At 40.2% G+C, this 23,309-nt stretch overlaps 1 non-coding gene across 1 annotated transcript; it reads left to right on the top strand.

Moving 5' to 3' along the window:
- Positions 1-22,759: 22,759 nt before the first annotated feature.
- Positions 22,760-22,866, top strand: LOC127132956 (small nucleolar RNA R71). The gene has a single exon (XR_007806958.1). It is a non-coding gene; the product is annotated as a small nucleolar RNA R71 (small nucleolar RNA).
- The last annotated feature ends 443 nt before the right edge of the window (positions 22,867-23,309 follow it).

Here is a 23,309-nt window from a genome sequence, read left to right as displayed (position 1 = left end):
AGGAAGGACATCCAAGAGATGCTGGATCAAGGTATGATCGAGATACTTCAAAATCGAAATGAGGATGAAGTTGATGTTATATCTCCTGCTGTTAGAATACCAGAGCCTGTTGTCGTCAAATATGATGGCAGAAAGAAGAAGGTTTCTCCCATTCTTGTGATAAAGCCAGCGGGCCCTGTCCTGTACTCTTCAGATAAAGTTGTTCCCTACAGATATAATGCAGTTATGGTAGAAGATGGTAAGGAGGTGCCTTTGCCCTCCACCTCTGTTGTGAGTATATCAGACGTTAGTGGTGTGACCCGTAGTGGTCGTGTCTTCTCGGCGCCGCTGAAACCCATGAAGACGTTGTGAGAAGTGTTGTTCATCCTACCGGTCCTATGGGGACTTCTTCTTCTTCGAATCTGGCATTTGTTGTAGAGGGTGTTGACCCTGCCATTGTTGATAAATCTACTAAAGCTCCTGTCCTGGTTGGCCAGCATGGCATTTTGAAAGAGGATTGTGATGAGATGTTAAGGCTCATCAAGAGGAGCGAGTATAATGTTGTTGGTCAGCTGCTACAAACTCCATCAAAGATATTTGTGTTATCTTTGTTGATGAACTCTGAGCCACACCGCGAAGCTTTGCAGAGGGTGTTGGATGTGGCATACGTGGATCACGATGTCACCATTGAAAAGTTTGATAGCATTGTCGCAAACATAACTGCTTGTAACAATTTGAGCTTTTCCGATGCTGATCTTCCCGAGGAGGGAAAAGACCACAATTTGGCTCTACACATTTTCATGAACTGCAAGGATGATGCCTTGTCTAATGTGTTGGTAGACACAGGATCTTCGCTTAATGCGTTGCTAAAATCCACTCTGGAAAAACTTTCTTACCAGGGGCCTCCCATGAGGCATAGTGGAGTGGTAGTCAAAGCTTTTGATGGATCGAGGAAAACTGTGATCAGTGAAGTTGAACTCCTGATCAAGATTAGACCTAGTGATTTCCAGATCACTTTCCAGGTCATGGATATCCACCCATCATATAGATGTTTGCTTGGCAGACCATGGGTTCACGAGGCAGGCGCCGTGACATCCACCCTACACCAGAAGTTAAAATTCGTCAAGAATAAGAAGTTGGTGGTGATAGGGGGAGAGAAGGCTCTCTTGGTTATCCATTTATTTTCCTTTTCGTATATAGATGTTAAGGATGAGGTTGGGACTCCGTTCCAAGCCTTATCTATTTATGATCCTTCAAGGAAAGGACCTTCTTCATTTGCGTCCTACAATGATGCTAAGTTGGCCATTGAGCATGGTGCAACTACTGGTTTAGGACAAATGATTAAGCTGGAAGATAATAAATCCCGGGTTGGCATAGGGTATTATTCAGGCATTTCCAACGAGCGTGGGTTGTTCCAGAGTGGAGGATTCAACCAAACTGTTGAAGATCAAGAGGCTGCGGCCATAGTGGAAGATGATGAAGAGGAAGATCATGGCAACTTTGTCATCCCTGGAGGAATCTGCAATAATTGGGTCGCTGTTGATATTCCAACAGTTATCCATAAGTCCAAGTAATGTGTTCACTTTTGTTTAAAAACTCTTCTCCCATGCCAAAAGGAGAAGTGATGACATTGTTGGCACATATTAATACAATGATATTCATTCAATAATTACATGTTAAATGTTTGTTTTTCCAAATTATTTTCCCTTTTTGTTTTTTGCATGAAATTGGTGATCACCATAAAACCCTAAAAAAGAGAATAAAATCAATCTTTTCATCTGCATAATGATTTGCCTTGCTTGAATTCTGAAATCTCTTTTATACTCAAAATCATTATGCAGGTTAATCAAACCCATTGAACATAATGGTCCAACACCATCTTCCAACTTTGAGTTCCCTATATTTAAGGCCGAAGAAGATGATGTTGAAGAGATTCCTGATGAGATTACATGTCTGCTTGAGCACGAAGAGAAGATCATTCAGCCACATCTTAAGAATCTGGAAACAGTCAAATTGGGGTTTGAAGACTGCGTTCGTAAAGTGAAGATTGGGGAACTCCTTGAAGAGTCTGTAAAGAAGGGGTCGATTGAGTTGCTACGAGAATATGTCGACGTCTTTGCCTGGTCATATGAAGACATGCCTGGTCTGGATACTAATATTGTGCAACATTTCTTGCCATTGAAGCCTGAGTGGGTGCCTGTGAAGCAGAAGCTCAGAAGAACTCATCCTGATATGGCAGTAAAGATTAAAGAAGAAGTTCATAAGCAAATTGATGCGGGGTTTCCGGTGACTTCTACATATCCTCAATGGGTGGCCAATATTGTGCCTGTGCCTAAGAAAGATGGAAAAGTCTGAATGTGCGTGGACTATAGGGACTTGAATAAATCTAGTCGGAAAGATGATTTTCCTTTACCACATATTGATATGTTGGTAGATAATACAGCTAAATTCAATGTCTTCTCATTTATGGACGAATTTTCCGGTTATAACCAGATTAAAATGGCACCCGAGGATATGGAGAAGACAACATTCATCACACCTTGGGGAACATTCTGTTATCGAGTGATGCCCTTCGATTTGAAGAACGCCGGAGCCACGTATCAACGAGCTATGACTACCTTGTTTCATGATATGATACACAAAGAGATCGAGGTATATGTTGATGATATGATTGCCAAGTCGAAAACGGAAGTTGAACATGTAGAGCACTTGTTGAAGCTTTTTCAGCGTTTGAGGAAGTACAAACTCCGCCTGAATCCAAACAAGTGTACATTTGGAGTCCGTTCCGGCAAGATATTGGGCTTTATTGTCAGTGAAAGAGGTATTGAAGTTGATCCTGCCAAGGTCAAAGCAATACAAGAGATGCATGCGCCCAAAACTGAGAAGCAAGTCCGAGGTTTCCTTGGCCGCTTGAATTATATTTCCAGATTTATATACCACATGACTGCCACATGTGCGCCTATATTCAAGCTCCTCCAGAAAGATCAGCGTCATAATTGGACCGAGGATTGCCAAAAGGCCTTTGATAGTATCAAAGAGTATTTGTCCGAGCCTCTGATTCTGTCTCCGCCTGTTGAAGGGAGACCATTGGTTATGTGCCTGACCGTGCTTGATGATTCCATGGGGTGTGTACTAGGTCAGCAAGATGAATCAGGGAAGAAATAGTATGTTATATACTATCTGAGTAAGAAGTTCACTGATTGTAAGTCTCTGTACTCAACGCTTGAGGAGACATGTTGTGCTTTGGCTTGGGCCGCTAAGCGCTTACGCTAGTATATGTTGAATCATACGACTTGGTTAATATCCAAAATGGATCCAATCAAGTATATCTTTGAGAAGCCTGCTTTAACTGGTAGAATTTCCCGTTGGCAGATGCTGTTGTCTGAGTATGACATCGAGTATCGAGCTCAAAAATCTATTAAAGGTAGTATCTTGGCTGACCACTTGGCACATCAACATATTGAGGATTATCAGTCTATTCAGTATGACTTCCCTGATGAGGAGATTCTGTATTTGAAGATGAAATATTGCGATGAGCCTACGCTCGATGAAGGGCCAGAGCCTGGTTCCCAATGGGGTATGGTGTTCGATGGTGCTGTTAATCAGTATGGAAATGGTATTGGGGCAGTGATTATTACTCCTCAAGACACACATTTTCCTTTTACAGTAAGGCTGACTTTCAAATGCACGAATAATATGGCGGAATATGAGGCCTGTATTATGGGTTTAGAAGAATGTATTGATCTTAGGATCGAACATCTTGATGTTTATGGTGATTCAGCCCTTGTTGTTAATCAGATGAAGGGTGAATGGGAGACGAATCAGCCTGGCCTCATCCCATACAGAGATTATGCGAGGAGGATTTCAACTTTCTTTACTGAGGTTGATTTCCATCATATTCCTCGAGATGAGAATCGGATGGCGGATGCTCTTGCAACGCTTGCTTCAATGATTGTGGTGAAGTATTGGAATGAAGTTCCTAATATTTCTGTGACGCACTTGGATATACCAGCTCATGTGTTTGCAGTTGAAGAAGTGAAGGATGGTAAGCTGTGGTAATATGATATCAAGTGTTTCCTCCAAAGTCAGACTTACCCGCCTGGGGCATCTGTTAAAGATAAGAAGACTTTGAGGAGATTATCTGGAAGTTTCTACCTCAATGGCGATGTGCTTTATAAGAGAAATTTTTACATGGTTCTGCTCAGATGCGTGGATAGACACGAAGCGGACCTGTTGATGACTGAAGTCCATGAGGGTTAATTTGGTACTCATTCCAATGGACATGTTATGGCAAAGAAGATGTTAAGAGCAGGCTACTATTGGCTGACAATGGAGTCTGACTGCTGTAAATATGTGACGAAATGCCACAAGTGTCAGATTTATGCGGATAAGATTCATATTCCCCCGACACTTCTGAATGTTATTTCTTTACCATGGCCTTTCTCCATGTGGGGAATTGACATGATTGGCATGATAGAGCAAAAGGCATTAAATGGTCACCGTTTTATTCTCGTAGCAATTGATTACTTCACCAAGTGGGTTGAAGCGGTATCATATGCGAATGTGACCAGGCAGGTGGTTGTGAAGTTTATCAAGAATCAACTCATATGCCGTTATAGTGTGCCAGACAAGATCATTACTGATAATGGATCTAACTTGAACAATAAGATGATGAAAGAGTTGTGTAGCGAGTTCAAGATTGCACATCATAATTCTTCTCCCTATAGACCCAAGATGAATGGGGTTGTTGAAGCTGCTAACAAGAACATCATGAAGTTTATTCAGAAGATGGTTGTCACGTGCAAGGATTGGCATGAGATGCTGCCATTTGCTTTGCATGGCTATCGTACATATGTTCGCACTTCAACAGGGGCAACCCCTTTCTCTCTTGTATATGGCATGGAGGTTGTGCTCCCAGTGGAGGTTGAGATCCCATCAATGAGAGTCTTGATTGAGGCCAAGTTGACTGAGGCTGAATGGGTTCAGAGTCGTTACGACCAACTGAATTTGATTGAAGAGAAGAGATTAACTGCCATGTGCCATGGTCAGTTGTATCAGCAAAGGATGAAGAAAACCTTTGATAAGAAGGTCAAGCCTCGTGTGTTCCGAGAATGTGACCTCGTGCTCAAGAAAGTCTTGTCTTTCACGCCCGATTTCAGGGGCAAGTGGACTCCAAACTATGAGGGTCCATATGTTGTTAACAGAGCCTTTTCAGGCGGTGCTTTGATACTTACAACTATGGATGGGGAGGATTTCACTCGTCTTGTGAATTCAGATGCAGTGAAGAAATACTTCACCTAAAATAAAAACAGAATAGCTCGCTAACTTGAAAACCCGAAAGGGTGGCTTAGGCAAAAATGAGCGTCTCGGTGGATTGAAAACCCGAAAGGGCGACCCAGGAAAAAGTTAGAGACATGAAAAAATGAATATATATATATATATATATATATATATATATATATATATATATATATATATATATATATATATATATATATATATATATATATATATATATATATATATGTCGCTTGATTGAGTACCTCACCCTGGGGCAATCTAGGAAAAAATTAGGGATTTGGCAATTAACTGCATCCTGGCAAGACTTTGTTCTACAAGTTGTCTTCTGTCAAAGATTCTCGCTCAGTCATCGTCAACTGAAGCTTCAAATACATTGGATTCAGAGTGGGTAGAGAATGATCATTATGTTCAATGTAGCCTTTATCCAATATATATCACCAATTTCAAATTTGTAAAGATCCATGGAGTTTCGCCATTTACAGACTACCATTCTATCATATAAATTTGAGCCTTTATCCAATTCTTGGCACTCTTATTTGTTTCTGTTTAACAAAGGTTTGCATGTTTTAATTGATAAATATAATTGTTTTAAACAAATAAGGTTTTTATAAACTGTTTTTAAAACAAAGTGAACATTCACAATGACTGAAAGGATAAATGGAGTGTCTTTGGTGCCCTCCCAAGGATAGTACGATCTCCAAAAGGGTAAGACATTTGTTCATATTCCTGGCATGTTCGTATACTCTTCATCATCTTTCAGGTTGTCTCCCCAGTGAGCACAGAGGAAGGTAATACATCATCAAATCCCCAAAGGATCTGGAGTCTTGGCCTTGATCTTTTAGAGATGTGTATACCTCTATCTCAAACATCCTCAACTCCTCAGGGAGTCTGAGTCTAGCATTTGAGTTTTATCAATCATATGGTTGTCATCCCTTGAGTGGACTGACCTAAAATCCCTTATAGATTGATAAAAGTTGATATGTTATCCATTCATGAGGAAGTTGGTCTTCCCCCAACATAAATGGAAATCTCGAGCAGAATGAGCAGGAATTCCCAGCATGAGTAGAAGTCCTCAGCAGAATGAGCATGTGTTCCCTGCAAAGTTATCTTTCAGATATCTCCTCAGCAGTATTTGCCTAGAGCAGTTGGTGAAGGGTTTATTCCCCTTTTCATCCCTAGCATGGCGCGTGTTGATGGAGAATTCAGCCAAGACAGTTCCTCCGGAGATACTTGTAGTTATCCCCAGCAGGTTGGTAAGTAGTCTCCTCAGCAAGTTTGCTTACAACTCATCCTCAGTGGGGTTGCTCACAGCAGATTGTCCCTGGTGGGATCGCCTACAGTCTATCCCTAGTGGAGTTGCCTGATCAGATCCTAATTTGTTTTCCCCTCCTTATTGGAAAGTTTCCTCCTAGTAGAGATATCTCTCCAGCAGATAAGTGAAAGTGTGTTGATTGTTGGAATTTCTGTTTGGTGGTTGTTCCCCACAGAGTTTCATATCATCCCTTGATAAGCTCCCCAGTAGAGTTTCCTCTATGATGGATCTTTTGTTTGTTCAGCAGCAAATCCCTGGCGGTGACTCTGTAGCTTCCCCAGCGGAGCAGTTTGTTCCTTCTCCCCTTAGCAGAGATGTTTCTTCAGCGGTTAGAAGAGAATGATTGATTGATGTGTTTCTGTTTGGTGGTTGTTCCCCACAGAATTTCATATTATTGCCTAATAAGATCCCCTGTAGAGTTCTTCTTTGACAGATCTTATCAATATCCATGTGTATTCCCGAGAATTGTTGGGAGATCCCCGGCAGTTGATGGTTGTGACCTTTTGCTGATCCCCAACAGTGGTCTCTAATCCCCAGCAGTGGTCTTTGTCCCCAGCGGTGATTGGTGTTTCCTGGTATTTCATGCTCCCCACCAGATTGAATTTCTCCTGTGGGCCTAGCCTTTCTCTTTTGAGATGTTATACCGGATGTCCGTCCATTGATTCTTGGACCCGTTTGTGTTATATATGTTTGTTTGTCAGCATTAATCATACATAAACCATGTATATACATGCATAATCATAGCATTCAGATATTCATGTTGCATTTTTTGCCATATATCTTTGCTTGTTATCTCCTGCTATTGGTGAAATGTTCTTCCCCAAGTAGATGTTTATGTCTGATCTCTCCATATAGAGTCAGCCCTTTTAGGCAGAAAGTGTCTATCATTCTTTCTACATCCCCCACTGAGTTATGTCCTCGTAGATGATTATTGTTTCAGTTTCCTCCCTAAATATGTATTGGGATGGAATTACTCCCCTGAGTTATGTCCTCATTGGGTTGAGTCTTGTTTCATTGTGTCTCTCTAGTTTGTTCCTAGATTGACTCCTTTCTTGTTTTTCCCCTGCAGCTTCCTGTGGTGCAGATGATCAATTGCTCAGTAAACCGTAATTGTTTATCCTCTCCCCGACGGAGGTTGTGGCCTTCTACCCAGTAACCGGTAGTTGTAAGTCCTAATTCTGTGGTTTTCTACCCAGTAACTGGTAGATGTAATCCCCTCTTTGTTGGTTATACCACCCAGTATTCGGTGTTGATAATCCTTCATTTTTTAGTATACCACCCAGTAACCGGTGATATATCTTTGGGATCATTGCTTGACAATGTATCCCCCGCAAGTCATCTTTCATTTACCCTTGTTTGGTAATGATTGTTTCTCCTCCGGATTGGTCATCATTTTATACCCAGTAACCGGTATCCCTATGTCCTTTCTTCTCGGTCGATTTATCCTTTATTAACCCAGTAACCGGTTGTCGATAATCTTCCATGCGAGTATGTTATATACGTTTTGACGGTAATAGATAATGTATCTCATGCGCTCTTCAGCCGAAGTCTTTTTCTTCCCCAGTTGAGTAAGATTCGCATTTCGTCATGGAATTGAATGCCCATCCTGTAAATCGAGTTTGCTTTTTCAACCCTCCTTTTCGGATGATGAGTGTCTTGGATATATTCCCAATTCACGCCTGGTTGGTCACCTATTATATGCCCAGTAACCAGTATCCCTAGTGTTCCTTCCTTCGGCTCCCTATTATGACTTTTGTCCCCTGTGGAGTTAGATTTTCCTGAGTTGAGATATACCTTTTAGGTCTTCCTCAGATGTTTTGGAAGATTGATATCTCTCACCCTCATACCGGTCTTAGATATTCTTTGTCCCTGAGCGTGTTGTTCTTTCACCCCTATACCGGTGTGCGGTCACATGTCTCTTTTTGAGTTTTATTACCCAGTAACCGGTAACATCTCATTGTTTCTTCCTCAGCTGAAGTCCTTTATGGATTTCCCATCCGAGTTCGGATTTTTTATCCGAGGTATCCTTTGTGGATAGTTTTGTTGTATTGGCATATTCCCCAATACATGCACCTTTGCGTCAGCTCGAGTCTTTCCGTTGATTTATTTTAACGGAATCCCTTCGTGTTTCCCAGCAAGTTTAAGTCGTGACCTGCTCACGCATTTTATTTTATTTCTCCCCCAGAGTCTTTGTCTCCCTAGTGAGCGTATTACTCCTATGGATTTTCGATTTTTCTTGATTTCTTTTCCTTTGTGGTCATCTTTCCCCACGGAGTATTAACTTTTGCATGCATACATTTGCACCATGAGGTCTCTTAGGGACCAAAATTCGTCTCTTTGTTATTATTTAAGCTCATTCTACCTCGTCGAGACGAAGATTTTAACCTTCATATCTCCGGCTAGAATGACCTTAAATAGGGGCATTTGTGAGACCCTGATTTTGACCCTAAGATCCCTCATGGCATCATATCATTGCTCATTGCATTGCCTTAAGGATCATAGCATGTGTGGCTCCTTAACTCTAGGGTTGGGACTTGTGTGAGTTGGTTTGAGACCACCAAGCATGCTTGAATTGTATATTATTGCTTTTCTTATTTTGTTTACTAACCAAAAGCACAAAAATATGTCACTAACTTGTTTTGTTTTGAAGCTCAAGCAATCATGAGATCCCTTGCTCCTAGGAGGCTCCTATGCTCAATGAAGTGGCCAGATGAAGATGATAGCAAGCATGACAATGGTTCCAAAAGCTCTCAATCATTATATATGTCTCCCAAGTGTCTCAATTTTCCAATTTGATCAAGATAAACCAAAGGGCTTGAGGATTGTTTCCCAAGGAAACCCTAATTCAACTGTGCATTGATTGTGCCTTGCTCGTGAAGCAACCTCAATCCACGATCAAATTCAATCAAGGGAAGTTCTTTCGTTAAATATTTTATGTATATATGAGCTCATGTGAGTGTCCTCAATCATTCATTCATCAAGATTGGAAAGTAGGACTTGAGAAGTTGACCAGTCAAGTCATTTGTCTATTTTGAGATCCATTGAGACCTAACTTTTTATGTGTTTGTTAAATGAAGATGACCCCAAGAGAAAAACTGTTCTTAATAACCATATGAACAACTTTCATGTTCATCAAAAATCCATTTGAAACTTGTAAGGTCATCATTCATTTCAAGACATTATAGGTCATTTTGACTGAAACCCTAATTTTGGGTCAACTTCCCAAGGACCTAACTTTTCATTTTTCATGATTTTGAGTTGAGACCAATTTCATTGGAAATATTAGGATGTCTACTTCAAATGTTATGTTGGACAAAATTTCATAATCCTAAAGGAAACACATGTGATAATCCAAAACATTATAGGTCACTTTGGGCCAAAACCATTGAAATGTGAAAAATGTCCAATTTCAAGTGCCCATAACTTTCTCATCAAAAATCCAAATGATGAAAAATTCAAGTCTAAATTTATCATCTTGCAAATATCTACAACTTTGATATTGAAGGTATTTTCATTTAAGGCTTTCATCATTGAAACAGAAGGGTTTGAAGTTTGCCACTTTTGGCAAATTTTTCAAAGGCATGTTTTGTACCTTAAACTTCATGATCAATTTTCACAATTTTCCAAACTCCAAATGGATTTTTGTCCAACATAGATTTTGTTCCTTATGTCAACACCTTTCCAACCATTACTCACATGCCTATGTCTGGATTTTCTATATGAGACTTTCGAAGAGGGGAACATTTGTGATCAAACTTGAAATTCACATGGAACCTTCATACACAAGCAATTGCAATTCAAATTGCACGTCCAATTCAACTTGGAATGAGTTCATCTTGCATTTCCACTTGAGTTTGGGCCTCACATGCGCCTGTACAGGCCCATGCATGGAGGACCCAAAGCTTCATGCACACGAGTTTGGCACCTCATTGCTTGCACTTCAGCTATAAATAAGAGCCTTGCCTCATTCAATTTTGAACCTGAAGGCTACCTGAAGCTCTGCAGAATTGGAAACCCAACCATACCAAAGGAATTCTCATTTTTAATTTCTCATTTCAAGTTTGAATTTCAACAAAATCAGTTGATCTTCAATACTTATTCCTTAGTCTTGCATTCATATTACACCTCAAGATCAATTTGGAAGAAAGAGATTGAGTGGATCGGGTTGTCTAAAGTTGCACTTCAAAGGTTTATCATCTAACTTTTTTGATTTGAATCTTACCATGTAATGCGAATTGATTGTATTCAAATGGTTTTCTGAAGTCCTCGTGTGAGAGGCAAGCCAGTGGTGGCTTTATTTTGTGTTTTGAAGCACTTCAGTTTATGCACCTGGAAATTCAAGCTCAGATTTCTCATTCCATAGAGATCTTGAGAGAAATCCAAGGTTACAGGGGTGATGTACATCACCCCAGCTTCATTTTGGTATAAGGCTCATGCATTTTGGTTGAGGTTTGAAAACCTGCAACTGGTGGCCGGAATCAGTTGGCTCACTAGAGAAGACAGTGGTTTCCACCACCGTCCCCACATGGATGATTCCAGGCCTTTGGATCCCACTCCTCCGTTCTAATCGTGGCCATGCATTGTGTTTACTTTATTAAATCCAGCGTGTGATGGGTTTGACTAATGCCTACCATGGAAACACGCTTCTGAACCCTTGGATGTTGCCACGTAAATTAATGAATTGATCCAAGGGGCGCTGATTTTTCTCTTTTTCTAATTTCTGTTTTATTTTCTTTTATTCCATTTATTTTCAAAAATTCATAACTCTTTTATTTGGAATCACAAAAATATGCGACCAATTGCAAAAAATTTCTTTAAAAATCTAGTTTCATAATCTGATTTTTAATTATTTTTGTGACTCCATTTAATATTTTTTAAGAATTATTTTGTTTTTAATAGTTTTTAATTCATTTTAAATACTTTATGATATTCAAAAATTCCAAAAAATATTTTATTAACACATATGAATGATGATAAGTCTATGAAAAATATTCTCATCAATTTTTTAATTGGTTTGAGATTTATTTGAGATTTTAATTCATTTGTGTTATTTTTCTTGATTTTTTATTGTTTTAAAATAGTTTCTGTTTTCTGATGCGTTGGAAAACTTGATGTTCGCAAGTATACGAACGCGTCAGAGTAATATAAAAGATTATCGTATCCACAGAGACCAAGTGTCAATCTATCGTTATCTGTCGTTATGGTGTTTATCAAAGGTGGTCAAAATAAGTGTTTTGTAGTGTGCAATAAAAAGTAAAGTGTTGAAATAGATTTAATTTATAAAGACAGGGTCGAATGTAATTCACGTAATCAATTGATAATCCAAATACTTGCTAGTAGAACTACTTATGGGCAATGTTTCCTACTTTGAAAAGAACTAATTTAACAGGAACTGTCGCTTTCGCGTATTCAGAACCGAGTTGTACTCCCTAATCAAACCCTCTTATTGTAACTTATAAAAAGGCGCGCATTGCGTTAGAGTAGTAAACCTATTTTTAAGAAATATAGTATCTTGACTAAGCTGAAAAGTATTATAACCTGGATTTCTTAACCAAAAGAGGTTCTCACGAACCAGACTCTAAACTTATAAACGCGTCCGAAAATAGTTTTAAAATCTCTTTTCTTCTTGATGTTAAAAACTCCTAATGAACTAAACAAAGCGCTTTCGCTGTTTTTGAAATAGTTAAAAACAATTAAGTTTATAAAGACGTTGGACGGCTTTCGATCTTACCCAACGGAATTGAAGTGCGGGAAAACTTAAGTTGAAAGTTAAAATAGCCCTTTAAGTGTTTCTACGAACCATTGTACGGATTACTGGTTTAATTACGATCCTTACATTCAAGCCTTATAAATTTAGCTAGGCATAATAAAGTAAAAGTGCATTAAAGTAAATAAAAGTAGTGCGAGTGCGGAAAGTAAATAATTTAAAGCGAGTGCGAGGAAATAAATAATTTAAAGCGAGTGCGAGGAAATAAATAAAGTAAAAGCGAGTGCGAGGAAATAAATAAAGTAAAAGCGAGTTCGGGAAATAAATAAAGTAAAAGCGAGTGCGGGAAATAAATAAAGTAAAAGCGAGTGCGGGAAATAAATAAAGTAAAGGCGAGTAATAAAAACCTGCTCCAATCGGAGGGCTGAGTAAATTGCAATGCGGAAATGTAAATGACGGTGGGATTAACTTCCTTCCAAAGTGCTCCAAACTCGATTACAGACTCTATCACAGACTTGATGACACGATTGTAGTAACACTCCAATGCGAAGCGATTACCACTATAAAATACTGAATATATGCCTAAGTGAAACAAAGTTGCTTCTGAGTTTGCCTCTGTTCTAAGTTTGGATGTTTGTAAAACTGAATTCGCGTTTCTATTTATAAGCAAATAAAAAAGGTGGAATTGACTTGGATGCCCTTCAACTTGAAAATAGAGGAAACCGTTTCCTTCTTGTGGCGCCCGCCACAAGCACAAAGTGGGGCGCCTTAGTGGATGAAGTGGGGAAACGTGGGAGTTGAGGAAGTTGGACTTGGACACGTCATGGCTTGGTCTGTGGCGCCCGCCATGGGGTAGGCCATGAGCACAAAATGCTGAATTTTAGGGTTTTTAGCTCTTTTTCACTCCTTTTCTCGATCGGGGCTCCGATTAAAGTAAAAACCTGAAAACAAAGGAAAACACAATAATAACACAACAAAATGACAATAAAATGACTAGAATGCATGTGAAATTGGAGTCAAAATGCGTAAATTTTAGTGTGATCAAACTCTCCCACACTTAAACCTTTGCTTGTCCTCAAGCAAAACATTATAAAGCTCATAAAAGAAAAACTGGTGTAAACGAGTGCTTCAGGTAGAAATTCTAAGTTCAAGTCGGGATGCAGTGATAGGTACTAACTGAGTGAACTAAGGGTATCATGATAACACTAATCCGCAAATACGGACATAAACTTCATTCCTATATTAACCAACCCATATTATCCCACAATACCTAGGCTTGCCTCTTCATCTCTTTTTGTGTCCTTTTCATTCAGGCGCAATCACATTAAGCCCGTTATCCGTACATGCTTCATAGTAGAGTGGCCTGTTAGTCATTATGATCAGAGCTTGGGGTTTCTGGCACATAAATATGTGTAAACCCTTTTATTGGACCCAACTGTAGTTGTGGGGGATCGGATCGTAATCCGCCCTACCGAGTTCAGTTCCAGATACCTTTGAACCAACCAACAGTGGGTACTGCTTTTCTTTTTCTTTTTCTTTTTGTAGCAATTTTTTACAATTCTTTGGTTTAAATGACTTTGTGAGGGTCACCTATATCGGAGTTGCCTTTTTTGCTTTCTTTTATTTTTTTGGTTTTCTGGATCATTCACTTATTTGCATCAGTCCCCTACGTAGAGGATGCGTAGGCTGGAGCTGACTGCTGAGGTAAACTACTAAGGACTTATATGGAAATGATGATTAAGGCCATGGTATATGGGGTTTCGGGAATGATTCCTATATTTACGAAGCTTATGGTGCTAAAACAGATAGTGATGTTTCGCAAAGTTCTCCCAAGTCACCGCATCCTTATTTTCTTTTGCAAAAATTTTTGGTGGGGCTAAAGGTATGGGGAGGTAGGATTGTACTAAGGATCTACTATATTTGGTGACTCGTCAGACTCATGCATTATACTAAAAAGCAAAATAAACAACTAAAAGGGAAATTAAACAATCTAAAAACAAACAGCAAATAACTAAAAGGGAAAGCGAGAAAAACAATAAAGAAAAGACGATAGAGTCTCCTCCCACACTTAAATCGAACATTGTCCCCAATGTTTTGAAATAAGATAAGGAAGAGTTACCTGGCAACCTAATGCTGACCACTAGTGCCCTCGCCATCCTGAGGTGGACGACGTGATCGGGTACGACGACGGTCTCTTTGATCCATCCTCGCCTGAAGGGCATCCTGAGCGGTCCTCACCTCTCGAAGGTTACCAATAATGGAACCTTGGGTGGCTTCAATCAGTGCCATGTGTCTCTAGTGGTATTGTTGTTGACGGGCTTGCGTATCGGTGATCACTTGCAGGGACTGTAGGACAGTGTCGTAGGACCTGTCTGTCCTCCATTGTGATTGTTGCATGAAGTTCATATTATCCGTCATTTGTTGCTGGATGGTAGAGAGTAGGTCGTCACGCCTTTGCTCTCTAGCCAGGTGGTCACGCCACATCTCCTCTGTAATATAGAAGCCAGGAGTGGTACCTGCAGAAGAAGAAGATGGTGCGGTGTGTGGAGGTGAAGGATGATGGGGGGACACATGTGGTACGGGAGATCTCTCTCTCCGATCATATTCATCATCAGTGTCTGGTCCCGCCTCATCAGGAATGTTAGGAGGAAGAGGACCCAAAACAGGTGGAGCATCTAAATCGTAGGTCCAATTCCTGTCATCACGTATATCAGTACGTCTAGTGCAAGGTAGAATAACAGATGGGATGGCTACACCATGAATCATAAGTGTATAACCTCCTTCTCTCCTTGAGCGACACAATTTCATGTCTCTCAGAAATTTTAAGGTAATTGTGCGAGGAGGTAAGGGGTCTAGGGTAGCCATCTCATTGTTCAGGTTAAGTGCCCGAGCAATAGACGTAATCAATCCACCAAAAGAAATCGGTACCGCCTTATTCAGAGTTAAAATCATGTGGGTGAGCATAAACGGAACCGAATTAATTCTCCTATTTGTGAGGCTTCCTTGCAAATATAGAAGCTCTCTAGCGTTAACCTTATTTGGATTCTCCCGGCCAAAAATAGTGCATGCCAACAGATATCTAAAAACTCTGATGGCCGGGTTATGGATAGTTGAGGCAAGAACTCCTTCAAAAGAGTTAATGGAAGTGTTTGATAAATGCTCCCAGAAGGAAAATACCTCAACAGACCATTCGGAATCCAAAGGGGCCTCACAAATAGCACCTTCCCCATGAGGGATCCCTAACAGACTGGCTAGTTCGTCGATACTGAATTGGTATTCAACAGCAAACATTCTAAATTTGACAGTACCAATTGTGCTAGCAGTGTTAGGGTTGACAATATAAATTAAGGAACTTAAAAATTCGATTGTCAGCCGCTCATAGGTGGGTTCTTTATTGATAAAGAAATTATGCAAACCTAGGTTGTCTAATAAATGGAAAATGCTATGGTAGATGCCTAAAGTGTAGAGACAATTTTCGTCAACATACCTTGTCGGGAGAATTTCCCGATTTTGCAACCGTTCAATGATTTTTCTTTGTCTCTCCCCTGGTTTCCCTCCTCGAAGAATGAATCCGTTGAACTCCACTTGAATGCTCTTGAAATGTGGATGAAGAAGATGAAGTGGTTGGTGAAAAGGTTGGATTTTTACAAAATTCGGCGGATGAAATTGAAAATGGAAAGTGGAATAATGATTTGTGTGGTATGGTGGCTAGGAAAGTATGAGCTTTTTGTGGGTTCAAGGGATTTTTTCCAAGGTGAAAAAAATGGGTTTTGGAGGTTGTAAGTTGCAAAAATGGTGAAGAAAAGTGGTCTGCCCCGACCATTTACAGACGCTGTGGCGAGCGCCACAGGTCCTATGGCGGGCGCCACAAGGCAAAATCTGGCTGGGCCAGATTTTGGTCCTTTGGTTTGGGCTTCGCTTGTCTTTTGGCTTTGAGGGGTCTGGATAGCATTTGTCTTGTGATTCTCCTAGTTTCTTTGACTTGCATAATTTTATAAAAGTAAAAACGAAAAATAAAAAGTGAAACTGAAACAAAAACCAAAACAGAAATTAAATATAAATAAATAAATAACTGAAAAATTAAAATGCAAATAAAATATAAAACATATATAGATAAAAATAGAAATACTAATGTATAGTAGTAGTTTATATAATATCCAAATGCGATAATGTAAAATGAGTAATGCAAATACGATAAATATATGAAAGAGAAATAAAGTGAAATGAAATGGTGAAATCAAGTATTAGGGGTGTCATCTGCTTGAGTGGATCCACGGAGCACGGCTATCACCTGCCTGAGCTCTACGATCTCCTGATATAGACAATCGGCTTCATTAGCATGGGTGAGATCGGACACTCCTATCTGTAAAGTTAGGTCCGCCACTTCCTGTCTAAGCTCTGCAATCTCTCTACGGCACTCAGCAATCTGGGTGCGTATGTCAGGTGTCTGCAATGAATGATTATTAGAGAGAACAGTGATTCTAGGAGATGGTGGTGCATGTGTGTATTCAGCAACTGGGGGCGATCTCGGCTCCTCAACGGTCTCTCCCTGTCCCTCTAGAGCATAACTCCAATTCGCTAGATCATGCACACTGGTCATCATAGGATCTGGCAATGTGAAGTAATGGATGGCCTCGCTGTCGACTAGCAGTCGGAACTGACATGGGTGGAAAAAGGCTCTCCTCATCAATCCTCTGGTAAAACAGAAATCGATGTCCATGGTAGTATATCCACAGTAGGTCCAAAGATGCAACAGCTTGCGAGACAGACCCAAAGTGACTGCAATCTGTGTGATGATTCCACCAACATGGATGACTCCTTCGGTGGATCTAGAGATACCGCTGAGATTATTCAATAAAAAGTTCCCACATGCTACTGGGCGAGACTGGGATGCGCAAAATAACAGGAAGATCTCCTCTTCACTTAGTAGTGTCTCTGCATCCGGTCTTCCCAAGAAGAAATGTGCTAATATCATCTGAAAATATCTGAAGGTTGGGTTATGTATGACATAAGATAACTGTGTAGATAGATCCTGGCTTCCGCCACCTGATATATCACTCCAAAACTTCTCCACTTCCTTACCCAAGAAATATCCCATAGGTGTCTCCGGGATAGCATCAGGAGTAGTCTGGAAACCTAATAAGTCGCCGAACTCTTTCTGGCTGAAGGAGTACTCAACTCCAAAGAGCCTGACAGCAGCATACCCATCTGGTCCAGAATAGGGGTCGTAGTCAAATGAACTCAGGAACTCCAAAGTCAGGTTCCTATATGTGTTACTCAAGTCATCAGCAAATTCGTCCCAGTGGAGCTGGTGGCTAAGGAATCGGATACTAGGCTCGATACGCAATGCCTCCATACAATGCTGATCAGGGTAATGTGTGGGTGCCATAGGACGCTGGTATAAAGCAATGCAGCGCTCCCTCTGAGCATTGTCTCTATAGGCAACATGCATATCATCAAAACCCTGCATCCTGTAAAAGTTAGGAAAGTGATCCTGAAAATACAAACCATTCAAACTTTAGTCTCAATGCAAAATAAGATAAAATAAAATAAAATAAAAATGTAAATAAATGCGAAAAAAAAAGTAAAATGAAAAGAAAAACCATGGGTTGCCTCCCACGCAGCGCTTGTTTAACGTCATTAGCTTGACGGTTAGAATTTATACACCTGTAGTAGTATGAATCGGTGGATCAATCAGGGTGTGGCTCGAGTAGTATGCTGGAATGTCTCCTCCTTCGTAGAGCTTCAGTCTTTGTCCATTTACAATGAATGGGATACAGGTTTCGTTCTTGATTTCTACGGCTCCGGATCTCAGAATCTTGGATACTTCGAAAGGACCAGTCCATCTTGAACGTAGCTTCCCAGGGAAGAGTCGCAACCTAGTGTTGAAAAGGAGAACAGAATCGCCTACATTGAAGTTTTTCTTTACTATTCTTTTGTCGTGATAGGCTTTTGTCCTCTCTTTATATATTTTTGCATTCTCGTAGGCAGATTGCCTAAGTTCTTCTAATTTATGAATGTCTAGGGTACGCTTTTCTCCAGCGGCTAGGTAGTCCAAATTCAAAGTTTTAATGGCCCAATAGGCTTTATGCTCTAATTCGAATGGTGAGTGACATGATTTTCCATAAACTAGTTGGTAAGGGGTAGTTCCTATAGGGGTTTTGAAAGCGGTTCTATAGGCCCATAACGCTTCTTGAAGCTTCTGAGACCAGTCTCTCCTAGAAATAGAAACAGTTTTCTCTAGGATTTGTTTTATCTCCCTATTAGATACTTCTACTTGGCCACTAGTCTGTGGTTGGTACGGTGTTGCTACTCTATGCCTAACTCCATATTTTCTTAAAAGTTTGTCAAATATTCTCGATATAAAGTGTGATCCTCCATCGCTTATGACTAAACGTGGTGCTCCAAATCTAGGGAATATATAGTTTTTAAATAGTTTGATTACTACCCTAGTGTCGTTTGTGGGTGCAGCTATAGCTTCAATCCACTTAGACACATAGTCTACAGCTACTAAGATATACCTATTTCCTAAGGATGGTGAAAAAGGTCCCATGAAATCTATACCCCATACGTCGAAGAGTTCTACTTCCTGAATGTTTCTTAGAGGCATTTCATCACGTCTTGAAATGTTTCCAGTGCGTTGGCATCTATCACACTTGACAATGAAAGCATAGATATCACGCCACATGGTAGGCCAGAATAAGCCAGCTTGAAGAATCTTGGCGTATTTCTCAGAGGTGCTTGCATGTCCACCATAAGGTGCAGAATGACAATGCTCGATAATATTATTTACCTCCTCTTCTGGAACGCAACGGCGAAAAATGCCATCTTTACCCCTTTTGAAAAGGAGCGGTTCGTCCCAATAGAAGTTTCTCACATCGTGGAAGAATTTCTTCTTGCGGTGGTAGTCAAGATCAGGGGGTACTATATCAACAGCGAGGTAATTAACGAAATCTGCATACCAGGGTACGTTACTTATTGCTAAGGAATTTTGGGGGTTCTCATAAGGGTCTAGGTTATTATCTTCAATGGTTTCTACTTTAGCTATCAGTTTATCATAGGCGAAATCATCGTTTATGGGTACTAGTTCAGGTTTTAGATGTTCTAGCCTAGAAAGGTGATCGGCTACTACATTCTCAGTGCCTTTTTTATCTCTTATATCTAAATCAAATTCTTGTAGTAATAGAATCCATCGGAGTAACCTGGGCTTGGCATCTTTTTTACTTAATAGGTAACGAATGGCAGCATGATCGGTGTAAACAATAATTTTTGCTCCTACTAGATAAGATCTAAATTTGTCTATAGCGAAAACTACAGCGAGTAATTCTTTTTCGGTTGTTGCGTAATTAAGTTGGGCAGCATCTAGGGTTCTACTGGCATAATAAATGGCATGTAATTTTTTATCTTTTCTCTGTCCTAGAACGGCTCCAACTGCATAATCACTAGCATCGCACATTATCTCAAAAGGTTCCGACCAATCGGGCGGTTTCATAGTGGGTGCAGAGATTAATGCTTGCTTTAAAAGATTAAATGCGTCATTACATTTTTCGTCGAAAACGAATTCAGCATCTTTCATTAAAAGTCCAGTTAACGGTTTTGTTATTTTGGAGAAGTCCTTGATAAAACGCCGGTAGAATCCAGCGTGTCGAAGAAAGCTTCGGACTTCTCTGATGGTTTTTGGGGGTTTTAGGTTTTCTATAACTTCTATTTTAGCTTTATCTACCTCTATACCTTTTTCGGAAACTATATGTCCTAAAACTATTCCTTCGGTCACCATGAAATGACATTTTTCCCAATTTAGCACGAGGTTCACCTCCACGCATCTCTCCAGGATTTTCTCAAGGTTAGCAAGAGAATTGTGAAAATTGAATCCGCAAACCGAGAAATCGTCCATAAACACTTCCATGATACCATCTAGGTAATCTGCGAAGATTGACATCATGCAGCGTTGGAAAGTAGCTGGGGCGTTACAGAGGCCGAAAGGCATTCGTCTATAGGCAAAGGTTCCATAGGGGCATGTAAAGGTAGTTTTTTCTTGATCTTCGGGGTGAATAGGTATTTGGAAGAATCCAGAGTATCCATCTAGATAACAGAAGTAAGAGTGTCTGGCTAGACGCTCCAACATCTGGTCAATGAATGGTAAAGGGAAATGGTCCTTCCTAGTTGCTTTATTTAATTTTCTATAATCTATACACATCCGCCATCCTCCTTCTAAATGTTTTGCTACATGTTCGCCTTTATCGTTTTGCACGATTGTGATGCCTCCCTTTTTAGGTACTACATGCACAGGGCTCACCCACTTACTATCCGAGATCTGGTAGATTATACTTGCCTCAAGTAACTTAAGAACTTCCTTCTTAACAACATCACTCATTATAGGGTTTATTCTTCTCTGATGCTCCCTATAGGGTTTTGAATCTTCTTTGAGCGAAATCCGATGCATGCATACGGATGGGCTTATACCTTTCAGGTCAGAGATATTATATCCTAAGGCTAAGGGATATCTTCGTAAAACGTCTAAAAGTTGGTTCGTCTCCTCTTGGCTCAAGGTAGCACTGACTATAACTGGGCGGTTCATCTTTTCATCGAGGAACTCGTATCTCAGGTTCCTAGGCAGTTCCTTAAGGTCTAAGGTTGGTTTCTTAGGGCATGGCATAGGATCTGGGGTAAGGGATAAACATTCGTAAAGGTTATCATCGATGTAAGGTTCTTTAAAGTCATCATCTTCCTTTATGGGGGTTGATGGTAACTTGATTGTAATTTCCTTTTGTTCTAATTCTCTAACGCATTCATCAATGATATCTAAGGCATAACACGAGTCTCCCATCACAGGTGCCATAAGAAATTTCGAAAGTATAAATTATATTTTCTCGTCACCTACCTCAAATGTCAACTTTCCTTTCTTGACATCTATTATGGCTCCTGTAGTCGATAAGAATGGTCTACCTAGAAGAATTGGTATATCATTGTCTTCTTTGATATCCATGATGACAAAATCAGTAGGGATAAATAGTTGACCTATCCTAACAGGAACATCTTCCAAAATGCCTATCGGATATTTGACAGATCTATCGGCTAACTGAAGTGACATCTTAGTGGGTTGTAATTCTCCTAAGTTTAACCTCTCACAAACTGCTAAAGGCATTAAACTCACACTAGCTCCTAAGTCTAGAAAAGCTTTTTCGATGACATGATTACCCAAAAGGCAAGGAATGGAGAAATTTCCAGGATCTTTATCTTTCTTTGCTAATTTGTCCTCGGAAATAGCATTACATTCCAAAGGCTTCGGATCGTCAAGTCTACGTTTGTTGGTAACGATGTCTTTCAGAAACTTTGCATAAGAAGGTATTTGGGTGATGGCTTCTGTGAAAGGGATTTCTACATGAAGTTTTTCTATAACTTTAATAAATTTTTGATATTGTTTATTGGTCTGGGTTTGTTTGAGTCTTTGGGGATATGGTATAGGTGGTTTATATGGTGGGGGCGGTACGTAAATTTTATCTTTAGGTTCTTCTCCTTTATCTCGACCTTCCTAGTTTTCAGATTCCTCTGGTTCCTTTACTTCGTCCGGGGGTTTGGTACATTCCTTAGAAGTTTTGGGTTCACTTAATCTTGGGTTTGGTGGCTCATCATAAGCGTTCCCACTTCTTAGGGTAATGGCATTGGCTTGTCCTCTCGGATTTTGTTGAGGTTGTCCAGGGAATTGTCCTCCAGGTGTAGTCTGAGGGGCTTGGTTTAAAGCTACCTGAGAGATCTGGGTTTCAAGTATCTTGGTATGAGTAACTATTTGGTCAACCTTGGTTCCTAACTGAGTAATCAATTCGTTAACATGAATGTTTTGATTCATGAACTCCTTGTTTTGTTGGGTTTGAGCGGTGATAAAATTTTCCATAATTTTCTCAAGGCTCGGCTTTGGTGGTACAGGTTGCATAGGTTGATTTGATCTAGGGGCTTGATAACTAAGTCTCGGAGGTGCATTATTTTGAATAGGGTTATTGTTTTTATAGGAGGAGTTAGGGTGATTCCTCCATCCAGGGTTATAGGTATTCGAGTATGGGTTCCCTTGGGTGTAGTTCACTTGCTCGGAGTGGGTTTCGTTCAATAGACTACATTCTGCAAATTGGTGTCCTTGGGTTCCACATATCTCACAATCCGACGAAACTGTGGCTACAGTGTTCGGGTTCGTGTACATATGCTCGACTTTAAGGGCTAATGCGTCCATTTTAGCTTGCATCATGTCTATAGAGCTTAGTTCATGCACTCCTCCTTGGGTTTCCTTCTTCTCGACTGTCGCTCGTTCGACTCCCCTTGATTGATGGTTTTGGGCCATGTCTTCAATGAGGGCACTAGCTTCAGGATACGGTTTGTTCATCAGAGCACCGCCTGCGGCAGCGTCGATGGTCATCTTTGTGTTATAATGAAGTCCATTATAGAAGGTTTGAATGATTAACCAATTTTCTAAGCCATGATGTGGGCATGCTCGTAACAACTCTTTATATCTCTCCCAAGCTTCGAACAGCGATTCTCCATGGTTTTGGGTAAATCTAGTTATATGGTTTCGAAGAATGGCGGTCTTACTCGAGGGAAAATATCTAGCAAGAAAAACTCTTCTAAGGTTATCCCAAGTCGTAATGGAATTGGGTGGAAGGGAATCTAACCATGATAGAGCTTTATCTCTGAGGGAAAAAGGAAATAATCTTAAACGTATTGCCTCAGGAGAAGCTCCATTGGTTTTAAAAGTATCTGCTAATTGAAGAAATATTTTTAAATGTTGGTTAGGGTTCTCGGTAGCGAGACCCGCGAATTGTCTCTGTTGCACTAATTGTAACAGAGATGGTTTAAGTTCAAAATTATTGGCTGGGATGATTGGGTTTACTATACTAGAACTAGGTTCTTCATTAGATGGTTGAGCGAAGTCCTTAAGAGGTCTTTGGTTTTGATCTTCGGCCATAGCTCTCTTAATTCTATGAAAGAATAAACGTGGGCGAGCGTAACGTTCAGGTTCCGCCA

Source organism: Lathyrus oleraceus, chromosome 3 (assembly GCF_024323335.1).
Source record: "Lathyrus oleraceus cultivar Zhongwan6 chromosome 3, CAAS_Psat_ZW6_1.0, whole genome shotgun sequence".
NCBI lineage: Eukaryota > Viridiplantae > Streptophyta > Magnoliopsida > Fabales > Fabaceae > Lathyrus > Lathyrus oleraceus.
This window is presented reverse-complemented; position numbering and strand designations above follow the sequence as displayed.